Raw genomic sequence first — 16,523 nt, forward strand, 5'->3', positions numbered from 1 at the left:
CCCAATCCAAACCTTAGATTCAAGCTGATCCTAAGACTCAAATACTCATCAAGATACAAGCCCAACCTAATCAATCTTAAAGCTCATACCCTTACCCACATCCATGCCCATGATCAACACCAATTAAAATCCATGCAACCCTTGATCATAGGGGGGACACTTGTTACCACCACTTTTCACCTCCCAAATTTTTTTAACCAACCCCATCATCATTCTTAAAAAGTAAGCAAATCCATACCTCAAATCACACCCATGTCATAATCTATCTTTATCATTCTATCAAAAAGCAATCAACCCACACCCCTTCTCCTTAATCAATTTACCTGACACACACACCCACATCTTTGGGACATTTGTCACCACCTTCTCTACCCTCCCAAAATCTAACCACCTAATCCCTTGCATGACTCATTCTCTTAATTAAACACCATACCCCTTAACCCCACCTTACATTCAACCCATATGGGTTGAAGAATCCAATCCATTTGTGTCAAGAGTGACCCATTTCCATCACCTTACACAAATACCCCTCTTCAACCTCCAAATAACATTTCTCTCATACTTACACTACATGCCATTATAATCTTTCTCCTTTGACATTTCTAACCCTAAAAGCAACTTAAAAATCCTATAAATACCCTCCATTTACTATTAAAAAATGACTCATGCTATCAAGCCCTGAAAGACTCAAAATTTTCAACTCATCTTTATTAAACTCTCTTTCTCTCTTATTACATTTTCTCCTCTAAAAGAAATCCATGTAACTCTATTAAGGACTTAAGAAAAAGAAGGAAGAGGAAGGACAAAAAGAAGTAGAAGGAAGGCTCAAGCTTTAAGGTGGGTTATATATAGTGTTGCACCCCTTCTACCCCCTTTTCATCTCCTTTTTCTACCTCTCCCCTTCACCCATTTTATTTTTGTTTTAGAAAGCCCCTAAAGTGTAGTGTTCCCCTCTACCTCTAGTAGATCGAATTTCGATTCGATAAAAAATGTAGGCGTTGTAACCATTTTGGAAAAAAAAAATTTATTTTAAACCCTTAAACATAATACATTTAATGCAATCGATAAATGAACCCTCTATGAGAATGTGCCCATAGCCATTAGTTGACACTTTCCAAAATTAGGTTCTTAAGGCATGGTATTAAGGAGGATCATCTCCATCAATGAGATGATCCTTATGATCCAAACCAATAGCAAATCCCTTTTTAGGGTACAAGTTGTTGATCATTCAACTCTCCATTTATTTATTTATTTTGTTTTATAAAAAAATGACCAAACCTTTGAAGGTTACCATTATTTGATAGAGAGAAAGGGGTGCCTAATGCCTTCTCCTTTTTCTAATTGAATTGTTTACTTAGATCTTAAGTAGACCAACACGTCCAATCCGTATGAGAGTCACTACGATGTCAAAACGATACTTTCGGATGATCATTCGTATTCTTTTACAAAAATGAATGGTAACGACTCTAAATCCTCATAGAGGTGATATTTGAATTCGAAAATCACATATTTACATTTTTTATGCCCAATTATTAGATATTCTTTTGAGAATCAACAAATCAATTGGAAGATTATTCTTCTCCTTACATCAACTATAGTATGAAATACACTCTGGAGAAGAAGGTTTTAATTATTTTCAAAAAGATCGTTATTAGTTGAAGGAAAAAATCTATATTTTAACTATCAAACCCATGATTGGATCGAATATTTGTTATTGGTTGGATTATCATTCAATTTGTTTGGACTGAAGTATGTTTATTAAAATACTTGAAAAAATATATAGGGGAATGCTAACTTTCAAAATCTAATGGGAACGTTATTATTTTTCAATACTTATTTTTTTCTTCAAATAATATCTCTATCTATTTTGTCTTTTAATGAAAAAGATAATGTTATATAATCTTTTTACATAATAAATACTCAATTACATAATAAATACTTGTCTCTCACATAATAAATGTTAAGGGCATTTAATCTTTATAATTAAATGTCTTATTTGTAATAATGATTTGACAATTAATGCAAACAAGTATTTATTATGTAAAAGACTAACATAACCCTATGTATTTACTTAAAGACAAAATGAATAAGGATATTATTGAAAAAAAAAGTGTTGAAAAATACTAACATCCCCATGAAATCTTGGAGGTTAGCATCTATATATATATATATACACATTTTTTCTTCTTCTAAATTCCTTTATTTATATAAAAGTTAGTATTCACAAAAAGTAATGGTTATTAACCAAATCAATTTTATTACAAAATCAGGGTGAACCTGATCGGACCACTTTTGGCCAAAAAGTCACTTTGCATTGAGAGAGATATCATACCACCTCTTTGGTAAATGAAATATGATTAGATTGATTCATCATTAGCTTTGCATATTGAATAGAAATCAATCAAGTCGTGATAAAATGCCAAGCTAACATGTACACGGTTGATGTGGCAAGTGCACAGAACCATATATAGATCTTTTTCTCCGGGATACACAAGGAAAAAAAAATCTACGATTCTGTGCACTTGCCACAGCAACAGCATATGCATCAGCATGTCTTTTTACTATTAGTCAAATCAATCTTAACCAATTTTCAGAATCTATTAATTCATCATTGTTGTCTTCATTATCAAAACCTTATCCCACAAAATGTATGCTGATAATTAAATGATTCAATCATAAAAAATAGGTAAATTTACCAAAACATGCACCACATTTTTGGTGATTACTTTTGAAAATTGTACTGTTTTGGTAAATTATTCTAAAAAATAACCCTTATAATGAACTTTTTTTTTAATAGAATACAATTTTCCATTTGCAACCAAATGCAGGGAAGCATGAAATTTCCCAGCTATCATACCCACCCTATACGCCTTTAAGTTGGTAGTTGAGCACTTAGTCACGGTATAGTATATCTCTTTATAAACCCATATTCAGCAAACCCCAAATCAACTCAAAAGCTCCAAAATACACTAAAAAAACAAAGAAAAAAAATGGAGTTCTCTTTGTTGCTTTCTTTTTTGTTTCACTTGAAGCAATGGCCACAAGTTTGGTTTGCTTTACTATGTTTCCTCTCTATCATATGGTTCTTCAAACGCAAGAACCAATTCTCATTGAACTGGCCAGTTCTTGGAAGGCTGCCATCAATCCTCAGAAGCACTCATTGTGTGAATGAAGCAATCACTGAGGCTTTCCACAAGTTTGGTGGTTCATTCAAAATAAAAGGCCCAAAGTTCACAGGCATGAATTATCTTATCACATGCCATCCCAAAAACTTGGAGTACATCCTCAAAACCAACTTCTCTAACTATCCCAAAGGCCAAGCTTTTGCAGAAATGCTAGATGTATTTGCAGATGGAATTTTTACTACAGATTCTGATCCATGGCTTATTCAAAGGAAGATGCTACATAGTCGGTTTTCATCGAGGGAGTTCCGAAGCTATGCCACCGAAGTGAGCCAATCCGAGGTGAAATCTGCACTATTACCTTTATTGGTGCAATTTTCCAAAGATGGGTTGGTCCTAGATTTTCAAGATGTGTTCTTGAGATTAACATTTGATGCTAGTTTCACCATGGTCTTTGGGAGAAATCCTAAGCAACTTTGTGCAGGTTTTCCGAGTAACGAGTTCACCGAGGCCATTGATATTGCAACAGAAACCATTTTTTATAGGCATCTTGTGCCCACTACATGGTGGAAGTTGTTGAATTTGTTGAGGGTTGGAAAAGAGAGGAAATATTCTAAGTCATGGAAAACTATAGATCATAGCATTGAAGAGATGATTTCTTCAAGGAAGGAAGAGATAGGTAAAGGGATTGGAACTAATGACTTATTATCCATATTGATCAAATCTCAAGTAAGAGGAGATCATATTAGTGATAAGTTCATTAGGGACAATACTTTGCTTTTTCTTTTTGCTGCAAGGGACACAACTGGATCTGGTCTCACTTGGTTTTTTTGGTTGATTTCTCAAGCTCCACACGTGGAAGCAAAGATCTTTGAAGAATTAAAGCATGAAGTGTCCATGAAGAGTACTAAGTGTGTCAATGGTGCAAGAGTGTTTGAACCAGAAGAAGTTAGAGACTTGGTTTATTTGCATGCAAGCTTGTGTGAGTCTCTAAGGCTATATCCTCCAGCTTATTCAACCCATAAAAGTGTTTTGAAAGCCGAAAAGCTACCTGATGGCACAAGAGTGAAGCCAGGCCTGAAGATAATATTATCTATGTATGGCATGGCAAGGATGAAGTGGATATGGGGAGAAGATTGTATGGAGTTCAAACCAGAGAGATGGATCAATGAAGATGGTAAGATAAGAAATGAACTAATGTCTAAGTTCTTTATTTTCAATGCGGGACCAAGAACTTGCTTGGGGAAGGAGATGTCCCTTAATTTGATGAAGTTGGTGTCTGCATCAATTATCTTTAACTTCCATGTTCAAGTGGTGGAGGGTAAGCCAGAATCTCTAAAACCATCTATTGTTCTTCTTATGAAGGAAGGTTTGAAGGTGAAGATAAGAGACAGGTTTACTTAGAGCAAGTTGATCAGCTATTACTAAGCTTACTTTTCTTAAGCTACCTTAAGCAGCTATGAAAAAAGGTGGTGGGTGGGTGGTTTTAATTTTTAAATAAAGAAATATTCTGATTCTCCAATCAGGATTTTTGTTATGTAAGGTATTCAAAGGAGTCAAAACTTCTTTAATTTATCTCAAAAGAGATGCTAAGGTATTGCCCAAGTGGGCACATATAACAAATTTTTGTAGAAGTTGTCACATGTAAGATCACCATCTTCTTCATCCTTGTTTTTTTGTTAATGCTTTTAAATGATTTTCTATAAATAATTAGTCATATTTGAAATGCGGTGCAAGAGAATTGAAATGCTAAAAAGAAATAACTTTAAAGTGATCCCGACTTGTACCTAAACCAAATAAATGCGCCCATTTGGACATCATTGCAACTTCAGAGGGGATGGTAGAGACAAAGATGCTACACAAAGGAGTATTAATGGAAGTAGTGAAGAGAGTGGAGGACAATGATGTATCATATCTCCAGACCTAGGGCCGTGATTGCTTTACCGCTAGAGTCTTGAAAATCGGACTCATTTTTTATACTCTCACTTTGGACTCTCCCTTCACATCACCACACGAAACCATAAATATTTGGACTTGTGCATCCCCAAGTAGTCACTACCATTATCATATCTCCAGGCCAAGGGTGGAGTCATTTGGTTTGGGGGAGAAACTAGAAAGATAATTAATAATGTCAGTAATTGCCTTATCGTTAGAGTCTTGACAATCTGATTCACTTTTTTTGTACTCACTTTGGACTTCCCCCTTCACATCAATACCGTACAAAATCATAAATATTTGGACTTGTATATCGCGAACCAAAAGGATCTATGATGATGTTGATGCAGGACGAAGAATAATCCTCCAATTGGTTCGTTAATTCTCAAAAGAACATTGAATAATTAGACAAAAAAAAAACTAGTTGATTCACACAAAATACCAAACAATTGAAAATAAAGAGAAAACTCTATAAAATTTATAAATTTTATTAATCAAAGATATTCCCCCATATTGGAGTTACAATACTATTTATTAGGAAAATGTCCTATTCCTAGAATAACATGAAAATAGTCAAAATAGAAAAATTACTAAAATAGTAAAAACGAAGTAAGGATGGACATAGATACTATTTGACCTTAAAAATAAAAGAGAATCGACGATGCATGATTCTGACTTCTATAATTAAAGTTAATAATATAACTAAACTTTCCTAAAATAGCAAAAATGTCTAAAAAGTAGGGTAAACGAAGGAATCGTGCCTAAAAACAGAAACTACATAGCTTTCTTTGGATCTTGAAGATCTCGACATTTCTACTCAAGGATAGGTCTCCTCAAATTATTCTGAATTTGTCATTTGTCCAGATTTGTGGTCCCCCTTGGGCATATTGCATTGCATCCTATGTGAAAGGGAGTCCAAAGTGAGTATATAAAAAGTGAGTAAGATTATCACAACTCTTAATATTATGTTTTCAAATTGATGAGATATCTCTTGATGACGTCGGTTCCTCTTATAAATTAATTCTTAATGGCCCAAGTGCTCTCATCTTCAACCTAAATAATAATAATAAAATCCCGGGCTCTAGTTTCTCTTCCCAAATCCATCTTCAAGCTCTTCCACCTATGTTTAATTCCTTTTAATTTATATAAGTTATATTCAATTGAATCTCCCAAGCACCAGAATTTTGTAATTTGTTTTTTTTTTCTCTCTCTTTTAATATATCTTCACCTTCTTAGTAAAAAAAAAAAGAAAACCCTATGTTTTATTCTATCTATAATTCCATCGTTTTATACACTCCTTAAAATCCTTTCTTATAGTATTTATTTAAGGTTGAAGATGATTGGTTTAAAAAATAAAAAATCATTAATTGATATTGAGAGGAAAAGAATAAGGGTTTTTGGTCATAAATTGAAGACGAGGGCATCCAATTCACATTCAAGGGAGGGATGCTATCATTATAGATGAGTATCTCAAATATTCTCCAAAAAATGGAGAGGTTTGCCTAAAACGGCAAAACACTTTTTTTTTTAATTTTTTAAGAGGGAGCCAATAAAAGTTCTCAAAAATTTGTGGTGATTTACATACCCCCACATTTTAATGAATATTTGAGATACTCCCATATTTTCAAACTTATGATATGCCCCCCTTGATGTTGGTTTTCTCTAAGATGATGGTAAGAGACAACCTAAATGCCTTTAATTATCTTTAACTTTAAGATGATATCTAACTCAACCTTCAAATCTCAGGTTAAGATATGATTTTTTTTGGAAAAACAGAAAATGATGAAATTTTGAGTCTACGAATGATTAAGGAGAGGTTGAAAACAATTGATTGTAGACAATGTTAAATAAATTGAAATTAACTTACTATATAGAAGCTGAAAATGACTATTTTTGGGAAGTTGATAAAGATGCAATTTTGTGGTAGAGAAATATAGGGTATTTTACAAGAGGCCTAGGCTAAATTGAAAAAGATGGATTCAAGATAATTAAGGTTGAACAGATTAAAAGTAATAAACCATAAGGATTGAATATGACTTATTTTTTGTGTTTATTGTCATTTTCTGCTGGAGAAATATTGTACTTATTTTGATCTTTAAGCATAGTGATATCAGTGTGGCTCAATGATTTTTTTGCTAATTTGAAAAATTTCAAGTAAATTTATGTGCTGTGGTTGATTTCTTGGTTACCCTTTCTTGTTCGTTCTCTTCGATTAATTTCGTATCCTCGGGGCTGTGGGTTGCAGAATTCCAATATTCACTCCGACATAGTCGCATTGAATTAAAATACTTACCTACAACAAATCATTGATAACATGGGGTGTACTAAGTCTTCTTGGGGTAACCTTTTGGCATTGATGATTTGTATCGTTTCCTTACTTTTTTTGCTCCTAGTTGTTAACATATCTTGATCTCATCATTTATTGTTATTTTTTGGGTAAAATTGGGGCGGTTCCAAGTTGATCTTGTTTATGTTTTGTTTATGATTGACGTATGGAGAATCCCAACATGTCAACTTGATGCTAATGTTCTCCAAAAACATTTTAAAATGCATTAAAAGTGCAAACAATAACAAGAAGACATAACGGAGATAGCGTTCACGAGTCGTGATAAACTGACTAAAAAATATATATACTCAAACATACTCTATTGATGTGGCATGTGCACAAAACCATAGATTTTTTCCTCGAGATGGATAGAAAAAAAAAATCTATGGTTCTATGCACATTCCATGTCAGTTGAGTATGTTTTTTTTTCAGTCAATTTTGTAGTGACATGATTTTCGAATATGGAAAATCTTGTTATCACGAAGTTTGGAGTCGTTACTATTCTTTTTTTAGAAAATGGTGTGGTCACTTGAAAATTATTATTGAAAAAACCAATTTTTGTAAGGTTTGTAGTGACTATCATATGAATAAAGGGTTGGTCAACTTAGAGTTTAGGTAAGGAGGTCCAGTTAGAGAATGGGAAAGGTATTAGGCACCCCATTCTCTCCCCTTAGGGTGGTTATCTTATTAAACTAAGCCACTTTGAAAAGTAAAGAAAAAAAAATAGAAAAATATGCATGTTTAATCATAGATGTTAAATGTGAGTGTTGACATGAGTGCAACAATGCACCAACTTTATGAGGAGTATTGATGTTGGTGTTAGATATAAAGAAGAATATCCCATTGATAAGGATGCCCCCCTAGTATGACTTCATGGCATGTATGTGTGAGATTATGGTAATGTTAGCCTAGGTATATTTGGGATTCTCCACTAATGGAGCTCCCTTAGTACCATGGCCTTAAGATGCATGCATAACATGACTAGAAACTTGAAAGTTTACCCCCACACGGGGACATCTTTTATCATCATGGCCATGCATAGTGTAGGTATGTGTGTAAGATGTATACATTATGATGAGATGAGTTTCAATGGGCTTCAACACCGATCCTTTCGGTGATCAAACCATCTTGAACATTTCATATCCAAGGTTAAGGTCCAACTTACCGATAATGGGAGAGGGTGTTTCAATCCATCTTAGGACTTTGCAGAAAAAATAAAAAAAGATTGAGGGAGGAAAAGAGGGAAATTTTAAAACAACTTAAAATTGAATTGCCCTATTCCCACCTTGACCCTGGATCTTCTTCTTTCTCAAGTCTTGAGTGAAGTTTTTTGAGATGGAGGTTTAGAGAAGGGAAAGAGAGTGGAAATGGAAGAGAGTTTCTTTTAATAGAGTTTAAAGAAGAGAAGGGCTTAAAGCTCCTCAGGAAGGGTCAGTTAAGTGTTCAAACCCCACGAAGCAATGAATTCAATGAGGCCTCTCTCCAGGGTTCACCAAGTGAAAACTGGAAAATTCGACATGAATAAGTAATCATATGTCCTTCCACAAACAATTCATTGGGCTTGCATTAAAAGTAGGGTGAATTACCATTTCGTGAGCTGAAAATGAGTTATTTACAATTCAGGCGAACAGTTCATTTTAATTACCAAAACGTTAATGATCATGTTTTCATTAAAAAAATTTCAAAACGGTAACGGATTCTACGATTTTAAAGTGATTATTTCACAGGTTTAAATGACAATTTATCAGGTTTAAAGTGACTATTTCCAATTAGTCACTTCAAACCTGTGAAATTGTCACTTTAAAGCTGCTAAATAGTCACTTTAAAAACCTCCGAATTCATTATTGTTCACGTTTTGAAAATTAAAATGAATAGTGAGCTGGAATTGTATATTCGTCAAAAGTTGATCACTTTTTCGTAAATATCCCTTAAAAGTAAAGAACTTAGACATGAGTTCAGATCTTATCCTACATCCTCATTGATCCATCTCTAGAATCTAGATCTCTGGTTTGAATTCCCCCTCATATCCAATACATTCTTGCCATACTATATAGCGGTGCAATTTGGTTAGGTTCAAACCGAGAACCGAACCAAAACGAAAGCTTTGGGATGGTTTGGTTTGGTTTGGTTTGAAACAAGTTGCGGTTCAATTCCGGGTTACAAAATGGAGAACTGATCAATTTGGTTCGATTCTTGGATCAAGCTTGTATAGAATCAAACCAAACCGAGAATTGACCCCTTATGTAATAAATAAATATATATGTATATAATAATTATTATGAAATATTTTAGGAGTTAAGACACATATTAGTGATCTTTTGTGGATAAACTAATGACTTTTTATGGATAGATTAGTGATTTATTGTATGAAATCTTATGTTTATTATATGTTTGTTTTTACATTAAAAATTAGTACTTATAATTTATAGAATATTGACAACCTATAGAACTGAACTGAACCAAACCGACTTTAGTTTGGTTTCATTCCAATAGAATTTGGTTTGGTTCTGGTTCTTATTTAGTGGAATCAACCTATATCAGTTTGGTTCCAATTTGACCTCAAATCGAATAAAACCAAACCAAGTTGCACCCCTATTACTATCTTCATGCCTGGTTTCACATTCACACAAGCTATCCGATAATAAGATGAATTGTATTAAAGATGCATGAGATACACTATAACGTTGTCAGTGTATCTCATCACAAATGGAATGTTGTGATGGAGGATATTCTAGAATATTTATTAACCAAGTCTCTTGCAAGAAGTGGAAGGTTGCATGAAATAAATTAACCAAGTCAGCACAATTATTATTCATAGAGACCACATGCTTTAATTCTTTCAAGATCAATATTGTCTCCGCATATGAAGTCTGAGAAATCAACCAAAGAACCAAGTGAGACCAGAAGCACTTGTGTCCCTTGCAGCAAAACCAATGATTGAAGTGGTGTCTCTGAGGAACTTATCACTCTTATGACCTCCTCCTTGATATTTGATCAATGTGGATAATAGACCATTAGCTCGAACCCCTTTAAACATCTCTTTCTTCTTTATAGAAATCAATTCATCTGTTATGTTATGATGATCTATGGTTTTTCATGTGTTTGCTAGCATATATATTTCCCCTCTTTTCTAACTCTCAACAAACGCAACAACTTCCACCATGAAGTAGGCACTAAATATCTGCCTCTATAGGCCATTCCACTAAACTGGATGCTTTGTAATCTATTTGGGTAATCTGATAATCTAGATTGGCACATAGTTGAGGATTTTACATTGCACATCCCAAGAATACCTAGGCGATGTGGGACTATGCTAACAACTATGTCTAGTATGCATGCCCCCCATCACTGTCTGATACAAATATCTCCATCTTTGTCTCATTTCCTCCTCAATTTATTCTATTTCGGGATTTAATTACTTTCTAGCTCTTTGCTTTATTTTCTTTAAAGTTATTTACATGCTTCCGCTATGTCAAATGTCAATCTAACATAAAATTATAAAAAGATGGTTACTATCTAAAATGTTGACTCCATTCCTTTGAAAACTCTCTTATTTCTCTCCAACCAAAATCCCCAAGAAGTGGCAAAAGGAATGAACCTCCATAAGGTTTTCTTTCTTCCCAAAAACAAACAAGGATCCCAACTTTGAAAAAGAGAGAATGCCGAATTTGGAACCACCCAAAAGACCTTGAAAAGGCCTAACAAATGAGACCAAATAGAGAAACATAGCTTGCAATGAATCAAGATGTGATCCACAAACTCACCACAAGAGTTACATAGGAAGGACAAATTTGGAGTCACAAAGCCCCTACAGGATTTTAAAAAAAACGCACCTTGGAGGGAGCTTTTGGTCTCCCAATAATAGCATATGGGAAATGAAGAAGAGCATTTGAGGGAATTGACAGCCCTGATTGGCTTAAATATATTGGATATAATTATTTTTCTGCACAACTGATATTGAGGCTATTTTTGGTCATCCAGACCTAGGCAGGGGTGGAGCCAGGTTTTTTGGTCAGTGGGCTAAGTGCTAAAAATGGTCGATTGATAATCTTGATATTTTATCTATGCAAATATTTGCCTGGTCATGCAAAATATATATGATTGACCAAATGACTTTCAAATTTGAATGAGAGATTTCTATTGGACCATTTGTTGAGGTGATGATCTCATACTTCAATACTACAATAATATAGTACTCTCAAGATTTTAATAAGATCATTGATTTCAGATGGATTACCAAATTGGCAATCCAGCACCACATCCCTCTTCTAGATTTCATGGAGACAGATTCCATTTTTTTTTTTTTCAAAAATAATATTTTTTGGGCTTCTTACCAGGTTTTAAAAATGGACGGTGACAGAGATCCCACCTAACTCCCAAATTTAAAGTTAAAATTTAATGGTGAAAATATAACATTTTTTAAGTTTTCTTTTCAAAGTTGATAGAATTTTGTCTTCAACATCCCTATGGCCAGATGATGTTTTTAGATACCAAAAGGTAAGCTCAATGACCCTTGGTAAGATTTCAAATCTTACTAAGTTCTAAGACTAGCCTTACTCGTTAATCTTTTGAGAGATTTACAGGGCACACCTGACTGTTGCATTTTTATTACAAAAACTCCCTTGAAGTTTTGACAACTTCAAGGGAACCTTGCTTTATGAAGTTTTGTTACCCACCAAGCCTTACATTATCAACTTTTGTTACCCAGCAAACCTGAAGCGGGGATCGTGTCGTAAAATTCAAATTTGATGCGGTTAATTTGTTACTAAACATAACTTAGAGTGGATCCTAACCATGTCAATTTGTGGCATCCAAAAACATGATATAATGTCATAGGGTTATCAAAGACAAAATTCTAAGATCTATGAAGAAAATTCTAGAAAAAAGGTTAATTTTCACTGTTTAATTTCAGTTTTAAATTTGGGACTCCAGAGGCTATCCATTGTCAACCACTTTGATCAAGCTCAAAAAGGGTTTTTTTTTCTTATTTGAATCAGATTTTTTACAAGAAATCTAGATGTTTGTGGTGTTGGATTACCAATTTGATAATCCATGCGGGTCCAACGACCCTAAGTAAGATTTGAAATCTTACTAAGTTAGTCATGCTAGCATGATTCATAAAATAAGGTTTGTTCAGTAACCAACTTGATAATGCAAGGTCATTTGTAATAAAATTGCAGCAGATAAGTCTCTCCGCTAAAACTCTTGTGTGAGGGCTTGCATGTCGTCCATTTGAAAAGCGCAGGAGGCCTCCCTAATATCAATTAAAATATAAGGTGTTAATAATAAAAAATTTAAGAAGTTCAGTGGGGCTATAGCCCCCACTGGTCCCTTCAGCCCCTGGACCTGGGCTCAATTCCCTCCAACACTGGGTTACTGATCTCATTAACAGAAGAAAGATTACCATAAGAAGTTAAATCTGTATATGATATGAATTCTTATTTTCACATTCCAAGTACTTTATCTATTTATATTTGTTGACATTATTCATTCATCCAACCCCAGATATTTGGATCAGGCTTTGATGATGATAAAGGATAATTTTTTTTTTGTGTGGTACTTATCAGGCAATACATATGATATGTTAAAATCTTCATCTGCAGTTTTGTTTACTTTCTTCAGTCTTTATAAATTGTTTGAGAAATTAGTGATATGAGCTCAATGTTTTAACATGTTTTACAAATGCGAAAGAACACTTTTGAAGATGGTATGAATTCCACAAGTAAGAATTCATACTATATACTGAGGAAAGAACACTTTTGGATAGTGTTGCATTGATCCAACTAAGTAGATATTGATTCTTTTTGTACCAGATTTGGTAAGTCGAATTAATATCGGCTTTATCCTCATCATTAGAGACAATGAGATGTTTGGGAGGGCAAGGTTTAGACCCATCGATAATTCTAATAAGATCATGACTTTGAAGTACATGTAAAAACTGAGATATCCAGAGGAGATAATTGGATCGATCAAGCTTCACAAAAACAAGATAGGAGATGTTGGGAATGGTGAATAATGCAGCCATGATGAAGAAGATATCAAAGAAATAGAAGTGGTAGATTGGAAAAAGACGGTGTGAACCAAGTTATGACTCTGATACCATGAAAAAACAAAGACTTAAAACAGATTTAGATTTCAATGCACTACGTGAAAACTGGAAAATTCTACAGAAAAAATTGACGGGTTAAGGCCCACGAATTTTAGAAACTGAATTTTGACGGTCTAAGACCCTCGAAATTCTTGATGTTCCCAGATTTGACGACTAAGAGCTGTCGAATTTCTCTCATCCTTCATTAATTTGATAGATTCGACTCGTCGAAAAACAAAATTTGACAATGAAAAATTCGACTCCTATTCGACCTCTTGGTCCATCGAATTTTATGAAATTTGACGGCCCAAGACTGTCAAATTTGGGTTTTTTTTCACATTGTGATGCACACTTTGTTGTGCTTTTCTTTCTGTATAAATAGAGATAACAACAAAACAAATTTGAGCAACAATCAAAGAGAGTTTGTTATGTACATATACAATAACTTGACAAGATACATAGCTAGAGAATCTAATCTAAATTTCTTTTGTAACTGCTACTGATCTGGAGATATTGAGACTTAGTCAAAACTCTAGATTGATGCTGATCTGGAGTCTGTTATGGAATTCTGATTTGATGCATGATTATTAACAACTCATACGAGGACCAATTTGACATTCATCAAAGATACTCTGAGACAAGAACAAATTATTCAATCTGACATCCTATTTAACTGGAAAAAATCTTTCTATCTTTGACAATAGATCAAACAAAATCATTAATCCTTTCTTCATTAACAAAAATCCTAAAGGAAATCGCAAAAACACCAAACAACACATAGTCTTCTTGATTCAAAGATCTAAAACTAGCTCAGAATGAAAATTTTCAAGATCTAGATTTTACCAGATCTCCACTAAACTACTTGTCGGGAAACTAGATGAAAGCGTAGGGAAACTAGATAAAAGAGATTTAGATCAACCAAACCTAGGGCTGTCAACGGATAGATATCCCATCGGATAGTGATATATCCGAATTCGAAGATGAATTTTTTTAATGATATCCGAATTCGAATCCGAATCCGATCTGATATCACTAATCAATATTCGAATTCGTATCCGAATAAATTATCGAATATCCGACATTATCCGATTCGAATCCGATTACAAATCGAATTCGAAACTATCCGAAATTTATCCGATTCGAATCCGATTGCAAATCGAATTCGAAAATTATCCGAAACTTATTCATGATTCGAAAATTATCCGAATTTTATTTAGAGAAATTCTATTGCCACCCCAACTTTTTCTAACACCACTCTAATTCCATTATGTAATGCTAATTCTAAAATTAGATAATATGACAAGATTCATTTAATAATTTAAAAAGAAATTTAGGATAATATTGGATATCCGATAATTTTTTCGGATATGAATTTGAACTCTCATTTGGCCTTATTTTTATACAAATTTATTACATCTAACTTCCACATGTAAGCTTCAACTCTTGAGCATCTTCGCTATCTATGAGTAACTTCTACAAGTCGCAAGTCAAAATTTTATCATAGATGGAATTCAAGTTAGAAGATGAGAGGATGGGTGGATTCCTCCTTAGTATTCAAAAATGCACATCACAGGACAACATTCACAAGGTGGATGATCGTTGTATCAATTGTTATCTACAAGGACCCTTTGGACATTCCCTGCACTATCAACCATCAGTGGTTCAACAAACATAAACAAAATCTCTATTAAACAGAAACAACAGACACTTTGAACTGTAATATGGAGTAGAATCAAACCTCGTATCCCTGGTAAAAGGTATCTTTGGTATTAAACATTTACGACAACAATGTATCTCTCTTCCAAACAGGAACACCAGTAAATTTTTCTAGAGGCAATTTGGGCAATAACCAAACTGGTGCGCTATCAACCCATAATCCATCACTAGTGATCTTGTGTGTAAAATCAGGATATTTTTTTATTCTCTACAATTATCCAAAAAAAAAAAAAATTCAAGTTCATATAATCATCGAGGAATGAGAATTAACTAAACCTATATGTTGAAAAAAAAAAAATAGGAGAGAGAGTCAATATCTTATTGGATCTATTGTCCAACCAGTCATCCAGGTTTTCTATCAACATATCAATGCAGGACAGCTATGTACATGTCCGTGTCTTTGTTACACAGCTTGTCGCTATCCACATGCCCCTGCTCAAATCTAAATTTTAGTTCAATCCACGTTGGATGCTGTATCAAATCACAAAATAATAATAATAATAATAATAATAATGATAATCTGTAACAATGTGCCTACATGAGACTTTGGTCTAGTCCATAATTGAAGTAGGGCCCCAAATATCATATAAAAAAGAATGGACTAATTGCATGATAGACATGTCATCTATTAAGTACAAACATAATCAGATAGGTGTGTAAAATAATGAGGAATGAGGATAGCACAACCTCGACAAAGTAACAACAAGAAGGGTGCAAAGCATCAAGAAACCCATAAAAGTGTGCTCATTCATGATAAATGAAGAAACAAGACGGTCTCAGAAAAATATAAAATAAACCCAAACAAAAACAAGGAAAGAAAAAGGACATAGGGTGTGAGGAATTTAGTTGATAGTAAACAAGAGGGCACATATATTCTTCATCAAAATCAGAAACCCATTAGTTGAAATGTTAGTTAGTTCTAAAGGCATTACAATTTACAGCTATTTTAATTTCATAAACAAACAATTATTCTATTTAAGCTTTTACTAATAGCTAATATTGGTGCAACATGAGTACCTTTGTTGATTGGGTAATGTGTCCAATTGCTGAAGATCACAACAGAAATACAGGTAATTAGTATTAAAAAAATTCTAAATTTCCAACTCTAAAGAGCCAAAAAGAGAATCTAAAAAAACACCCATTTCTTGCCTGTCACAAATGCACATCCTCCAAGCTGCTCATACACCAATTCCAGAAAATCTTTGTAGAAAGAAACAATCCCTTCAACAATAAACAACCACCCCCAACTACTAAGGCTCAAAAATAAAAATTAAAAAAGGGGAATAAATCAAGTCCGTACACCCTTCATCATCTAACCTGGATTTCCAGGGATAAA

General features: G+C 33.8%; 1 pseudogene; it reads left to right on the forward strand.

Moving 5' to 3' along the window:
- Nucleotides 1-2,947: 2,947 nt before the first annotated feature.
- LOC147409559 (noroxomaritidine synthase pseudogene) lies at nucleotides 2,948-4,772 on the forward strand (annotated as a pseudogene).
- The last annotated feature ends 11,751 nt before the right edge of the window (nucleotides 4,773-16,523 follow it).

This window comes from Akebia trifoliata, chromosome 2, assembly GCF_017979445.1.
Source record: "Akebia trifoliata isolate Shusen 1 chromosome 2, ASM1797944v1, whole genome shotgun sequence".
NCBI lineage: Eukaryota > Viridiplantae > Streptophyta > Magnoliopsida > Ranunculales > Lardizabalaceae > Akebia > Akebia trifoliata.